This window comes from Micrasema longulum, unplaced genomic scaffold (assembly GCF_059751315.1).
Source record: "Micrasema longulum isolate JH-2025_06_02 unplaced genomic scaffold, ASM5975131v1 h1tg000367l, whole genome shotgun sequence".
NCBI classification, from domain to species: domain Eukaryota; kingdom Metazoa; phylum Arthropoda; class Insecta; order Trichoptera; family Brachycentridae; genus Micrasema; species Micrasema longulum.
In genome coordinates, this window is record NW_028277568.1 from 8,334 (window position 1) to 24,696 (window position 16,363).

The following is a 16,363-nucleotide window of genomic DNA, read 5'->3' on the forward strand; positions in this document are numbered from 1 at the left end:
CGCGTTTGCCTACCATGCAAGAGGTCTCGGGTTCGATTCCCGACATGGATGAACGGAATATCTATTAATAAGGGTGTTTTCACACTAAAATATTCATAGTCCTTGGACTGGTACCTGAAGTGTAAGACTGATCATCTTATCTTCATGTGACTAAAGTGATTAAGATACACTGCAATTGGTGTATCAATGCAGTGCCCTATGCACCATTAGGTGCGGAATGGGAACGATGATGATGATGATAGGATGAAATCTCGAAGTTGTTTGAAATATCTATAGCGTGACATAATGTTTAATAATTATTATAAAATTCTGCTTCGTAAGTAAATAGTATTTAGTAATTATAAGTACTTATGTCCATAAAGATCGATGCCGTGGCCATTCGTCCATTTCTGTTTGCATGAGAAGAATATCTAATAAACTTTCGCAAAATATAAGTTATCATCTTCATTGCCACGATTTCTTCAAGGCTAGCAACGAGAATACGAAATGAGCCAGGAGATTCAGAAAAAAATGTTTATCAAATTGCTTTTCGATAATCTTTACTGCAAAGTGCCGCCGGAAAATCTATTTCATATATAAGTAGATTGTCGTTGACACGAGTGAGTCGCGCGGGAAAATTTGCGCGGGATGTAGTCAAGAGCGCTACCGGCGCTAGATGCACGTAATTCAAAATTAAAATAGCCTTTTTCTATGGTGTTCTATTTTTTAACCATTTCATATTTTTAAATAATATTCGGCGTTTTGTGAGACAGTGAAAGTGACATTGAAAACGTTTTTTTTTAATAAGTGAATTTTGTAAATACGTGAATATTGAAGTGACATTCTTTTCAAACAAAAAAAAACTATTATTTTTTTCAATATTCAGGTTCAGGTATGTACGTGGCTTGAACATTAAAAAACATATTTAAACATATCGTCTTTACACACAAAATTTTGTTTGCATGCTTTTATTGCTTCTGTGAAAGTATTTACCCCGAGATATGCTTTTTTATCGGTTCTGCAATTGAATATAATTTTCATTTGATAAAGGCAAAATGATCAGTCTTACGATTCAGGTTTAGTATATTGGCCTTTGAAATATTAAAGCAAATTATCATCCATTCAATTATTTATGTTTTTTGATAATTTTTTCCATGCATATGATTTACCCAATTTTTAGGTCCGTTTCCAACGAGTTGTTAAAAAGTAACTCACTATTAAAAAAATCAAAATCAAGTTGTGGTATAGTAAGGTTTGAATCTAGGACCCCTGATCCGTGAATCCGCGACGATCCACGGGACCACAAGCCGGTTCATTTATTTCGAATTTGCGGGGAATCAAAACTAGGACCTCAAGAGTGGTAGGAAAATACCCTTATCAGTATACTCGAGGCACGACTAATCTCACTCGATTTTGAGAGTAGCCGTCGCGTCAAAAACTCTTAGGATTCTTGTTATGTTTCACAATGACCTGTATTAATGAAAATGTTGTAATATTATTTATTATTAAATAATAATTTATAAAACATTTAAGTTCGCAGGTGAAAATTCTTGATGGAAGTTCTTTGTAAATACGTAATTTATTACAGAAATAAAAGATACATTTGTGGATTAAAGTAATACTCGTATTTTATTTATATAATAATAAATCATTATCTAATATCTACTTGAAAGACTCTCATTCTGTGTGCCATCTAGACCGACAATACAAAATCTTCGGTTTTACCCAGACAACGCGTCAATGAACTATTTAAAATAATCTACAATACCTAGAATATGCGAGCAATATTACTATAGATTTACCGAGGCTGATATTTTTTCTGTCAATAAATGTAAATTTAAGTAAAAATCATAGAAATATTGAGAGAAGCTGATATTTAATTAATTTTATTATTATTTGCATCTTTTTAATTTTTTTATTTTTTACATTTGTTATATTTAACATAATTTGAATTATTGTGTTAAGTGTAAACAATTTATTTGATGTGTGCATGAGTTTCATACACCAATATACAAATTGACGACATATTTTGTACATACTGTTAATTTTTCCCAATAAAATAAAAAATATGAAATATTGTGGGAACTATTTTACTAGAGCCCAAAAAAATATAGTACGGTGTTATTTTATTACTTTTACTTTGTGTAAATAGCATTACGGCCTTTAACGTATGTTGGATCCTTTTTTTCCAAGTTTTTTGACTTGAACGAGGAGGCATAAAAACGAGATTCTTTTGAACGAGAAGGCATAAAAAAAATTGCAACAATATTGGTCAATAATGTTTAATTACACCTTAATTATTTTACAATAAATTAGTCAATAATACATTCTTTAATAATAAATGGTATAAATTAATATTGTATACCTGAATATTAAATTTGGTAGGTAGTAATGTGATTGTTAATTTTGCATAAAAATGTCTGCCTTAAAACAGGTTGTACCTAGTTAGGCAGACTAGACATGATCCAGAGAAATCTATTACCTAAGTGTGTATGTAGTAGATAAAGTAATTGTTATTTTTGTTAATAAACTATAATTATTATTAATATTATTAATGTATTCTCCTTTTTTATTTTCTTCTTTACTCCCTCGATTTAACGTAAACAGAAGGGTTAAAAAAATTACAACAGGGGTGGAGAACTTTTTAGAGAAGGGCATATGGCATTTACAGGGCTTATGACCTGTCATTGGCTGTTTTTTATTCATATATATTTTTTACAATATGCATAAGAGGTAAAACAGAGTATTAAAAAAATGAAGGATAATTACAAAGCAATGAAATACATATTGACAGTAAAAATAGTATACAAGAAACGTTTATGAATTTTTGCTCCTTTAATAAATAGACAGGTATAGTATTTTTGTGTAATATAAGAAAGAGAAAAGAAAATATTCTGTAAAAGATTAGAAGGTACTTTTTTATTTTATAGTAATTAAAAAAGGAAATAAAAAATATAAAAAAACATAAAAATGTTCCTTAAAAGACAACAAAATATATAATAGAAAAAAAGAGTTACAATCTTCAGTTTGAAACCAGGATAGTGCGTGTTTTTTAAAAGAAGGAAAATTTTGAATGTTTGGGAACTAAAGTTCCCAAACAGTGTGTAAACACACTGTAAACATTCACTTTTTTTCCCATGTTTGAACATCCGTATTTGTTAAATTCTCCCATCTGTTGATTTTAGTGAAGTTAAAGGGCTGAAATTGTTGCGAAGAGATTCATTCATCTGATCGGTTATTTCACATACCTAAAAATTAATCTCTACCCATTTGTTTTACAAAGGTATCAAAATTTATTTAATATCGGTTTCTTTTATATTTGAAATGGAAAATCATCTTTAACAAAAAATTATAAAAATGGCCATTGTCCCACTTTGGTACTTATGTCCTCATTTAAGTTTATCTGCCTAGTAAAAAAAATGTTTATCTGCCTAATAAGGACTGGATTCAAACCCCTAGGGAGCTGTTAATATTAATATATGACAACAGGCATGAAGAACACTCTACAGAAGAGAATATAGAAGTCTAGGCATTATGTCCTGTCATTGGCTGGTTGAAGTGGCCATTTTACCCACTGCGTAACATTGTGTGTAACATCATTCAAAGATTCTTCTCGTCGTTTCTTTGAATCCCTTAATATATGTACGTATATATACACATGTTTTTCCTTTTTGAAAATATATATATATATATTTTTTTACATCTGAGAGTGTTTTTCATTCTTTATTTTAATTCTTACCTTTTAATTATTTTTACAAAAAATTTACTTCATTTTTAATATTATATCCATTTGTAAATAACAAATACAAACTTTAAATACTTTTTTTACTTTAATTTTATTTTTTAAACAACTTCATGTTTTTTTTCCTTCTTTTTTTTGCACTTATTATTATTGTATAAAAAAACAGTTCATTGATAACCTTAGATATAATTATAATATAACATGGAAACTTCACTGGACCATTCATTGGTCCTTTAAAGTTGAGTCTAACTGTGTAAAATATAAAACTATGTAACCGTACTGTATGTTTCCTGAATATTTTTATTTTTTTTTAAATCATCATTTTGCCTATATTTGAGCATCTATATTCTTTCGACTCTTCCATCTGTTGCTGTTTGTGAAGTCAAAGAGCTGAAATCATAGTAATTCTATGGCTGAAACCTTTATTGTTGCGGGTGAGATTGATCTGATTAAATTATTTTACCTACATACTAGATTCAATACAGATGAATCTACTCGCAACAATAAAGGTTTCAGCTCTTTAACTTCACAAAAGTCAACAGATGGGATATAAATGTTCAAATATAGGCGAAATGGCGAATGTTACACAGTAGATAAGTTGCCATTTTAACCAGCCAACGACAGGTCGTAAGCCCTGTGGATGCCTAGATTTCTATATTCCGCCCTGTAAAATGTTATTCGTGTCTGTTGTAATATGTTAATTGTGTGTGTTGATTTATTTTTTTAATTTTCGAAGCACAAATTTTGACCAACTCTTCATTTGACCCGTCTGTTTTTTGGTTGGCTGGAAGATATTGCTTTTAGCAATAATTTCGCCGTGCAAATATTTTTGTACTGGAAGATTTCAATAAATATAAAACATTTTTTGCATTAATGTTAGTGCATAAATTTGTAGACAGAAATGACCGAAAAAAATTAGCGTGCAGTTTCGAGTTTAATTATCAAAACAAAATTATGAATCATTCATCCGTTCTCGGGAATTGGTCAAGTAAATGCGTTTTCATTGTCTTTTCGGTTCAACAAAGGGAAAATTTATCTTATTTTGATTCAGTACAATTGGAATCCAATATAATCAGGCATGCTTTTATTGAAGTTAAGACTAAAATCAAATTGATTCCTAGATTCAAACAATGGACCAATACAACTGATAAATTTGTAGGGGAAATGCTGTGAAGTAAATTACCTGTAGAATGCAACGTTTTAACAATTTACAAATAGAGGTATAAATCAAGGTCATTTTATAAATTGATCATTAAAACAATAAAACCAGTCATTTTGTTGATTTGTCAAAAAATACTAAATTTAATTAAAAAATATCATCATAACATAATCAACCCATGTTGGTCCAGCGTAGAACATAGGCCTTCCCCTGTCTCCCGGAAATCCTCCGAACATCATCCGACGATCTCATTGTTGGACGTCCTTGGCGCCTCGTTTTCGTCAGCTAGTATATATATACTCGTATTAAGACGAGTATTTATATATATAAACTCGTATTAAGACGAAAATAAAAGGAGTTAGAGTTCCTTTTTTCAACAAGCAATTGAATGCAACGTGTTATGTCACTTATTACTTCTTATCATGCTGATTAGTAACAGCGTTAACCGTGAAAACAATCGAAGACGGAATAATATTGCAGTTCTCGACCAGTGAACTACTGAACTATTGAACCACCGCCATAGAACACATTTTTATTTAAAATTAGATTTTTAATCAATATTACAACGCTCCATTGGAACGTGTTTGTTTAGCAATGAAGTCTCTGTACGTGCTTGTTTGAAAATTTCCGCATAACGCACAATCAATCATACTGCAATTTGCAACAGTGACTTCTCACAGAAACGGAAATGTCAACAACGAACAATAAAAAAAAGACGACGAAAACGCTTCAATGATTTTCCATCCCGTATAACCCAACAATTAGTTACAGAAAATATTTTTATTTTTTTTATTTTTATTTTATATCGTAGTACCAACGTATCGTAGTACCGTGTAAAAAAGTACCCACATTAAAAATACAAAAAATGAAAATATTTTATTTTTTATGTAAATTTATTACAAAAGAGAGGGATAATATTTTTAAGAATGAAGTCTAGGCATTTACAGGGCTTATGGCCTGTCGTTGGCTGGTTTAAGTGGCCACTTTACACACTGTAACATTCACCATTCTGCCTATGTTCGAACAATCACATTTCCTCTACTCTTCCATCAGTTGACTTTTGCGAAGTAAAATAGCTGAAACCTATATCATGTAGGTGAGATTCATCCGGCTGAACCAATTCACCTACTAGGCAACGCATGAAAACAATCTTCCAATTTTTATACTTCTTCTTTTACCATGTAGTAATTTCGATAATGTTTTGAGTATGTCCAAATGCTTGCAGACTTACCGGATTTCCTCCCTAGGGAGTTAATCACATTTTAACTTATTGCAACAGAGAGGGAATATATTTATGACAAGGAATTATGGAAGTCTAGGGCTTATGACCTGTAGTTGGCTGGTTTAAATGGCCACTTTATACACTGTGTAACATTCACCATTCTGCCTATGTTTGAACAACCACATTTCCTCAACTCATTCGTCTGTTGACTTTTGCGAAGTAAAAGAACTGAAACCTTTGTATTTTGAACTATCGGCTGCTGCTCCCATGTGATGTGTTTAGTATGGTACATGGGTCTGCCATTCTTGCAAACATTCCTGTTGAAGGGTTAGTGGATATATTTGTTAGATCAGGAAAATTATAGAGGATAACATTAAAATATTGAATGCAGTGATTATTTTTATTTTCCTCCTGAGACTTTTTATACTGCACGTGAAACTAAGACGCAATTAACTGCTAAAACACCACTTTTTATATCACCTTTGACGCAACAAAACTGCTTTACATCTATGCTGAGTGATACTTGGAGGCTAAATATTCAAACCTAAATATAATCTCAGTGAATTGACTTAGAACTTTAACATGTTTATAGAAAATGTTTATAATGCTGAGTTCAATTTAAATAATGCATTAATATTTGTTGTCCGGAAAAAAAATTAGCCCAATCTGAGTGATCTTCTTTGGTGTGAGTATTCCAACTGTGTAAACTCTTCTCGTACCGAGGTGAGCGAAACAGCTAGCAGCAGGGACGAACCGTGTATAGAAGCGATTATGCGCAGCTTACCATTATATTTGACTAACCATAATAATGTTTTATTGTAACTCTATCAGCAGAAAAACAAATAAATAATTAACATTTATTTTTAATCATTTCTACCGTTTGTATGTTTATCCTAATATAAATATAAATTTTGATAAAGCGCGCCCAGCGCCTGCGGTGAGCCAAGAAACTAGCCGATTATTCCAGCTTATTTTTTCATACAAATAAGTATACTATATTTTAAATGTAATAACCCCAGTGCGGGTTTTTTCTCCTATATTAAACTTGCAGATTACACAAATTATTAAATTTGAAGATTCTTGATTTGGAAAACAGTATTTCAAACATTATTTCTTAACGACTATTTTTCTTTGAGATGGTACTTTTGACATAAGACCATAATTACTTTCATGCGTCATATTGCAGGACATATAGCGCTCCACGCGGCCGTTTTTAGCACTATTAATTACTAAAACAATGCGGCCAGTTGACATTTTAATTGAATACCTAATATCGAATGAATTCATAGTGCTATTTTTTATTTATTTTTTTATTAATTATATATTAATAAAAATATTATCACGAAGTTACATTGTTTGAGTTGATTTTATGGATGAAAGTTGTTGTATCACACAGAACAACAGAAAAATATCAATTTATAGTACGTATTACTTACATTATATTTTGTACCTCTTATGTAGGTACAAATATATGATCATTTTTTTATAGCTTACCTGTAAATAAAATCTCCATTCGCCACTGGCTAACAGTCAAGTGGGTTGAAAGTTTATACACAACAGGCAAACAAATCATCACGCCGTTTTTCCGTAGGGGTAGGCATAGATGATAGAACGCCACATCACTATGTTTTTGCATACATACCTCGCTTTCTTTACAGTCATACATATTATCATACGCGCATGCCAATTTTTTCTACTCTTGACGTGTCCATCTTAGAGTATTCGATGGACTTAATCGTACTATGTCTTTCTCGATCTTTTTCGTTTTCTGCATCCATCAACATTTGAATCATATATCTTTTTAGCCGTTATTTCGCTGCTCCATAGCTACATGTTCAAACCAACGCAGCACCCCTTTCTTGATTCTGTCGATAATGTTAGTCTCAGCCTAACATAGTTCACGGATCTCAACATTTGTATACCTATCAAAACGCGAACTAAACTAAACTAAACTTGGGTGAAATATAATAATTTGAAATCTCACAATTGTTTTTTCAAAGCTTTTTGGAAATATCTCAGTAATACCTTCAATGGAGATTTCTACGTTTGCTCCTAAAACTCTTATATATCTTGAGACATTTCAACTTCAATTTTATTAATTTTCAATTTTATTTTCAATTTTATTTATTTATTCATATACATGCACATTACAAAATGGAATATCTTAATTCATACATATAGAAATAATTAAAATAATTAGGTAAAATTAGGTATAAAGTAGAACGAATGGACGACGAAATAATGGTAAAACAAGTGTATATGGCGAAAACGAACGGCAACGTGAGACGAGGACGACCAAAGAAGACGTGGCATGATCAGTTAAACCAAAATCTTAAGTCTGGTCATGTCAAAAGCAGACAGAACCGAAGGGCATGTATGACAAGATGTATGAATGTGGAAGAGGCTAGGATTGTATGCCAGGATAGACGTGTGTGGCGGTCCATTTTCTCTGCATACCCCTACGGGGAAATGGCGTGATGGTTGTAGTAGTAGGTATATATAAAAAAAACACACTTGTTTACATAATATCCAGAGAATAATATGTTAAAAAAGGAAGAAAATCTTGTAAAGAAAAACTCCCTCAGACACGTGAAAAATGTCAATGTCCCAAGTGATATTGTTCAACATAGAGATTGCCCTTCCAACAGGCAAAACCATTGGCAGGTTGGTCCTGTTTATTGGAATGTGAAACAGTCTATGCTGACGCTGTCATATGAGGGTATTGGAAGCAGACAGAAATCTTCACCAAAATCGGAAAATTAGTTATTGATGCCAAAATAAACCATACATAAAAACCTACCTACCTAAATAATAGCGTAATTTAAAACCGTCTCTAAATCTTGCTAAAACAGATTCCAATTATACTAAGTACTTAACACCGCAAAATTAGCATTCCCCATTGAGTTGGTGAAGCACAATTATTAGAAATCTCACAATTCTTTTTCCAACGATTTTCGCAAATATCCCAGTAACTTATTTAATGGAGTTTGCTTCTAATATCCTCATGTATAGTATTTGTGTCAATCCACCTGATTCTCTAATACGCCTTGTAAACCAAACATCGATGGAGGGAACTCCAAAAATCACAATAGTATAAATATATTACCACAACTGACTTCAAAAATATGAATACCCTTAAAACTCTCTTCTGTTCCTTAGTTCGCCCGCACCTAGAGTATTCCTCTGTTATCTGGTCTCCATATTATGATGCTCACGTCAAAAATATTGAATCAGTTTAACATCGATTTTTAAGAAAGATAGGCTGGAGGTTGGGCTTATCCAGAGACCAATATACGTATAATGAGTTAGAAACTAGCTTAAATATATTTTCTCTTCAAGATGGTCGAAATAAATCCGACCTTCTAGCTAGTTCTATTTAAAATTCTCAGCTCACTCTTTGATGCGCCTGAACTACTGAGCTCAATAAAATTAAAAATCCCAACTAGAAACCTCAGACAAAACTTACTCTTTTATACCGATAACCATGGTTAACCATAATGCGCATTTTAAAAACTTTTTTGTCTTATACTTAGTTTCTATAATAAAATGTTATTTTATCTCTAACTCTTAATATTTTATATATTTTTGACACTTGTGCAATAATATTTACACACATGTCCAACCTCATTCCATTTTAATACCCATTCACCCACCCTCTCACACACTTACACAAACACACTAGCATGTATTGTACGAGTATTTCATGTATTTCTGTGGATATCTGTCATTGGTTTTATTCTCTGTATATTTAAAAAAATATATTTATATGTATATTATTAATAAAACATATAATACAAAAATTACATATTTTACCCATATTATATATTTTTTTTTACATGTATTACTGTTGATATCCCTAAAAAATTCAATAAAAAAAATAAAATAGATCTAACTATGGTTTTTATTCCCCTATGCCCAGAATTCTTAGGTCTGCCAACAAACATACCAGTCTTGATTTCTTTGATAACAAGTTGTTTTCTTTCAATCGATCACTGAATCCAATTCAATTATAAACACCCCTCTCCTGCTTCCACTCCCACCAAGTCTACTATATACCATTGTGTCTTTTTACTTTCCTTTATAATAATTTTCTATGTATGAATATGTCCTTAAAAATGCCCATTGGGCGTACATATAAATAAATAAATAGCGCATTGTTGAATCGACGTTCATTTTATTTTTTTAATGTCATCTTCGTGTAGTGTTCTATTGAAACCGTAAAAATGAGGATCCGGTGTATAGTATTTTTTTTATGAGTCTATTTTCCGCACGACTCATCTCCATTCCTCAATTCCTTTTATCTCAGACAGCCATTATTGAGTCATTTTTCTAAAGCATCCGTGGACATACGTACAATGTAACTATTGAACGTATCCATCTTATGAATGTCTTAAAGCTGTCAAAATTTTCATTTTATTAATGTTGTCTTTGTGGTGTAGGTACTGGTTAGAACGTTTAGTTACCATGCGGATACAGGAATACAAGAATTAGGTGTTAACATAAGAACTATCTGTTTTTTCGAAAGAAAACTTTCTGCTTTTTAAGATATTGTGTTTACTTTTACGTTACATATATTATTTTATTTAATTACAAGCCTTCATTTGCGCAGCGTACGGTGAAGATGCTAAGAATTCATCATCATCATTCCCTTTCTGCACCTAATATAGTGCATAGGGCACTGTATTGGTACACTAATCGCAGTGTATCTTGATTATGTTTTATACACGAAGGTAAGATGATCAGTCTTACGCTTCAGGTACCAGTTCAGGGACTATGAAATTTTCTAGTGTAAAAAAACCTTTTTAAATAAATATTTAATGTCAACCATGTCGGCAATCGAACCCGAGACCTCTTGCATGGTAGGCAAACGCGCTGACCACTGCACCAACGAGGCCGCTAAGAATTTTTCGGAATAATTATTGTGGAATAATTCTACCCACTAATGTAAGACACGCCTTCTTTATTTACATTCAAGTCAATTTTAAAATGTCCCCACCTAAATATTTAAGTTGTTCCCTTATCCTTCTTCTTTACTTCCCATCCCCTCTCCTCTCTTCCTAGTAAAGAGATAATTTATTATTTTTTTAGTTAATCTTTGTTTTTAATTTTGTATAAAATCATAAGATTCAATATGTCCATATAATTGTAATTTTCTTAAGCTGAACGGTTTGGGTAGGTAGGAAGAAATTGCCTTAAGGCAATATGCCCGCCCTTATATGTATGTATATTGTATGTGTATATACAGTGTTAAATAAATAACATAAATAATACAAATTATTGACTAATGACGAATTTCAACCCTACGGGAAATTGGATAGAATAAATGTTATTTAGCGCGCGGCAAAAATTGCATTCAATAGCGTGCTTAATTTTCAAAGGCAAAAATACTCCTGAACGCCAGGATAATATTTACCATACCAAAAAGGCCATCGGTTTAAAACTATTTTTATCCTTTTGGGCCGTTAACTCATTATGCTATGCTTCTTTAGACACACCAAATTTACAGATGGCTTTTAAGGATATTGTACAAATATTAATTACAATAAATACAATGAAATGTATTTCAGTAGCAACTACTCGTAAATTAAAATTTCTAAAGACATTTTTTCAGCACGTTTTGTTTCAAAATAATGTACGACATTATTCATTGCGATTTTTTTGTTCATGTTAATAACAACATAAGGATTGAATACTGAATGGCCGAGTGAAACCTTTAGAAGTATAATGGCGTCGTGAATAAAACGTATTTAGAGCGCGTGCGTGGAACTGTATAAGTGAATTACCAACTCAATTGGATCTCAAAAGATAAACACATAATACCGATTACTATCAAGGCTATTTGCATATTCACTTCAGGGTTATTAACTAAACTGTTGTCACACTGTTCTCTCTCTTGTGTCGTTTGAAGGGAAACCGTCGAAATGACAACTCGAGAAAATACAGGTATTTTGCGGACGATAAAGCGCACCGGGCCATAAGATGCACCCCAATTTTCGGTTGAATTTTCAGAGTAGAAAAGTGCGTCTTATGGTATGAAAAAAAGGTATATTGAGGTTTTTCTTAGATTGCAATGAAAGTTCAGTGCAGCGGGAAATTGGATATGAAAATGTTTTCTTACACGCGGTAAAAACTGTTGCATCGTGAAGTTTATTTTACTTATTTATTTAACATTTTATATGCATATATAATACCTTTATATAGATATAAGGGCGGGCATATTGCCTTAAGGCAATTTCTTCCTACCTACCCAAACCGTTCAGTTTGAGAAAATTACAAATACATGGACATATTGAATCTTACAATTTTATACAAAAATTAAATACAAAGATTATTAAAATAAGAATAAATAATAAAAAAACACTTTACTATGAAGAGAGGAGAGGGGATAAGAAGGAAAGAAAAGGGATAAAGGAACAATTTAAATATTTAGAAAATGACATTTAAATCTTAACTTAAATAAATAAAGAAGCCTCTAACATTAGTGGGTAGATTATTCCACAATCGAGCGGCTACTACTGTGAAAGAGGAGGCAAGAAAATTAGAGCGATGACAGGGTATTAAAGGGGTTATCTCGTTACTGGAACGAAGAGATAGTCCGTGTTGTGAAAGAGGTTGGAAAAGCTCTCTCAGATGAACAGGCGAAGAGGGATTATTTAAAATATTTTGGAGAAAAATAAAATCGGTGGCAATGATTTATAAGAAAATGTAATTATTTGTTTGTTTTTCTGAAAATAAAGTTACCTTCAAACAATATAATGGATAGTCAAATATAATGGTAAGCTGCGCATAATCGCTTCTATACACGATTCGCCCCTGGTGGATATCCGGTTTCCGGAAATACAACTCGCCAGTCAGGACAGATCACCGAAGACAACTAGTAACGTCACGGGCAGAGTAATTTCAAAACTTAAAAAAATCATAATTGCCCTATCCGCACCTAATGGTGCATATATTTAAAACTATTGTTTTAACGGTATTATTTTTATTCGTGCAACGACGGGTAAATTCTCTTTTTAAGGCATTTTTAAAATTAGCGTATTTTGAGTAACCTGAAAACGAGACGTTTTGCGTCCTATGGAACAAACGGCACATATAACGTTACCGCGCCATACTTGTACGGAATGCTTGTTGGAATCGCACTCGACGGACATAACGTGTGACGTCAAAGTGACGTGACGCCATCTTCGAGCCGTTTTCTATATACTCGCTTTTAAACCTTACTAACTAAAAGTTGTGAATGAAAACTTGTTTTTTATACATTGTTAATTATAGTATTAGAATCGTAAAAATCGGCTTTAAATATTAAATCTATTTTCAATGTTATTCCTGATCTGTGGAAATATCTTATTGTGTAACAAAACGTATAGAATTCGTTAATTTGTATACGCGGAAGACCCGTGGGATCGATGCAATTTTGTTATAATATAATGTCATACTTCATAATGCATGTTTGCAAGGTCACTGCATACGAATTAAACAAATACCATGACATTGAATTATAATTAAAACAGCAGAGACATGCATGCGGCAGTCTTGTAGAATCGAATCATTCTAAATTGCATTGTATCAATATTATAAAATATTTTGAATGATCCCACTTCGCGTGTTTATCAGAGAGCTTTTCCAACCTCTATCACAACATGAACTATCTCTTCGCTCTAGTAACGAGAGAACCCTTTTAATTTAATACCAGCTGAAAATCGTGAGGAAAAAAACCTAAATTCATTTTAAAATATTGTTAAAAAATATATTAAAAACAGCAAGTGAAACTTAAGTGTGCATATAAATATATTTTATTCTTTATTTATTAATAAACTATGACCCTGTAACCCGCTGACAAGCTTCGGTTTTGCGGGAGCAAAAATACAATTATTTATTAATGAAATCATACAGTCTTTATATAAAACAAGGTACAAAAGAACAATTAAAAAAGTAAGACCAATTACTGATTTCACACTAATTTATTGTGAATGCAGGAGGAGAGGGGAAAAATAATTGAATTCTAAAAAAGTAAAAATAAAAATATTACATAAAAAGTACATAAAAAGGAGAAGACATTGTATAGCTACTCTACTTTCCTCCCTCTCTCTCTGCTTTCATGAACATTTATTTGTAAAAAATCACAACCAACTATAAATGATTAGATGTAGGTTGTAGATGAGTAAGTATGAATTAAGAGTTGAAATCAAAAGTTAAAATTAAAATCAAAACTAAAAGTTAAAGTTAAAATGAAGAATTAAGAATATGTGTTAAGAGTATATTACTGATTTGTTAAAATGGATAAAACTTTTTAAAAAATTAAAAAATCCCCCTCACCGCTCTAATTTTCTTACCTCCTCTTTCACAGGAGTAGCTGCTCAATTGTGGAATAATCTAACCACTAATGTTAGAGACGCCCCTTCTTTATTTACATTTAAATCAAGATTGAAATGTCACTATCTAAATGTTTGAGCTGCTCCTTTCTCCTTCTTATTTCCTTTCCATCACCTTGCCTCTAATCTCTTCATATTATAGTGTAAATTTTTAGTTAATTTTTCCTCTTAATATTTGTATAAAATTCTGTATAATTACTTAGAATATGTCCATGTACCTACTTGTTATTCTCACAAACTAAACGGTTTGGGTAGGTAGGAAGAATTTACTTTTTTTATTTTAGCCCAGCTAAATACGATTAAAATGGTATATTATGCACTTGTACAGTCATCGCTTTCCTATGGAATAATTGGATGGGGGGAAACTTACAACAACCATATAAAACCATTAGAAACTGTTCAAAAATTTATATTAAAAATAATGCTTCACAAAAATCGCAGTTTTCCCTCTTTCCAATTGTTCCAAGAGCTAAACATTTAGACCTAAGACAAATATATTGTTTTCAATGTTTAAAATATAAATTTAAGAACCAAAATCTATTTACAAGTAATTCAAATAGATCAAGTCAAAGAAAGAATCGTGTGTTAGAAATACCACATTGTAAAACGAGGCTTGCGCAGAGACATGCATATTTTATAGGCCCAAATTTTTTTAATTCTTTTTTTACTGATAATATTTCATTGATTCCAAATTTTCAAAATTTTCCTTCTTTTAAAAAACGCGCACTATCATGGATTCAAACTAAAGATATGAACTCCTTTTTTTATGATATATTTTGATATTTTTGTTGTTGTTGTTTTTTGTTGTTTTGTTTTGTTTTGTTGTTATTTTGTTAATAATAAGGAATATTTTTATGTTTTTTTAAAAAAATTATTTATTTCCTTTTTTAATTACTATAAAAAAATACCATAAATTCAATGCGACAATCAATTACCCTCACCGTTGAAATCCGAAACAACTACAGGTCACAGGTCACAGGTCACAGGTCACATGTCACAGGTCACAGGTCAAGTCACGAGCCATAGGTTGCACCCAATTCCAACCGAACGTAATCTGACATATCCCGACTGCAGATTTCGGTTTAGCCAAAGTTACTAAAGTTGCAATTTTTTGGCAGAAACTGAAACTTCGGTTGGTCACTGCCCATAATCATAGAATTAAGAATAGTCCATAAATTACATACGCGCATCAAACAGAAGGCGACTAAACTACTATTAAACGAGTAGTTTAACGTTTTGACTCATTAATTTCTTTGTAGACGTCGCTCAGTACGCTACTCCTGATTTGAATTCAACGATGCGTGTTGTATCGTTTCAAAGCGTAGAAATGCTGATGGGATATAAAAGAAATAGGACGGGATCACATTTCATGTGTAAATCGCAAATGCATGTGTAAGTAGCAAATGCATTAACTTAAAAATTGAATAATTTTTCCATGTCAGATTGTCAAAGAAAACAAAATTGACATTTTGTTAGTGATGCCAGGGTAGACATATTTTTATGCTACTTTGCTAATCCAATGAGAGAACTGATGAAAATTGGACCTCTCGGATTAAACAACGCCGTGGTGGAAATTTGACCGACATTATCTTTAAAACATCAAACATTAATGAAATTGTTCTTATTATTTAATAAGAACAGGCAGAATGGTTAATGTTACACAGTGTGTAATGTGGCCACTTAAACCAGTCATTGACAGGTCATAAGCCCTGTAGATGCCTAGACTTCTTTATTACCTTTTCTTAAATGTTCTTCATCTCTGTTGTAATATGTTAGTATAAACAACTCCCCGGGGAGTTGAATCCAGTTCTTTTCTACAAAAATTCGGACAATCTCAAAATATTGTTGTTAAATATTTAGGACTAACAATAGACAGAAAAATAACATGG

General features: G+C 31.8%; 1 protein-coding gene across 2 annotated transcripts in view; it reads left to right on the top strand.

Moving 5' to 3' along the window:
* The first annotated feature begins 573 nt into the window (after nucleotides 1-573).
* The window catches only part of LOC148282173 (sodium-independent sulfate anion transporter-like), a 40,699-nt gene continuing 24,909 nt past the window's right edge, over nucleotides 574-16,363 (top strand). Inside the window, exon 1 of one of the 2 annotated variants that reach the window (XM_088225526.1) lies at nucleotides 574-871. The gene's annotated coding sequence lies outside the window, so the exon portion shown is untranslated. The remainder of the gene's footprint in view (nucleotides 872-16,363) is intronic. The other variant, XM_088225527.1, reaches the window with a different exon arrangement.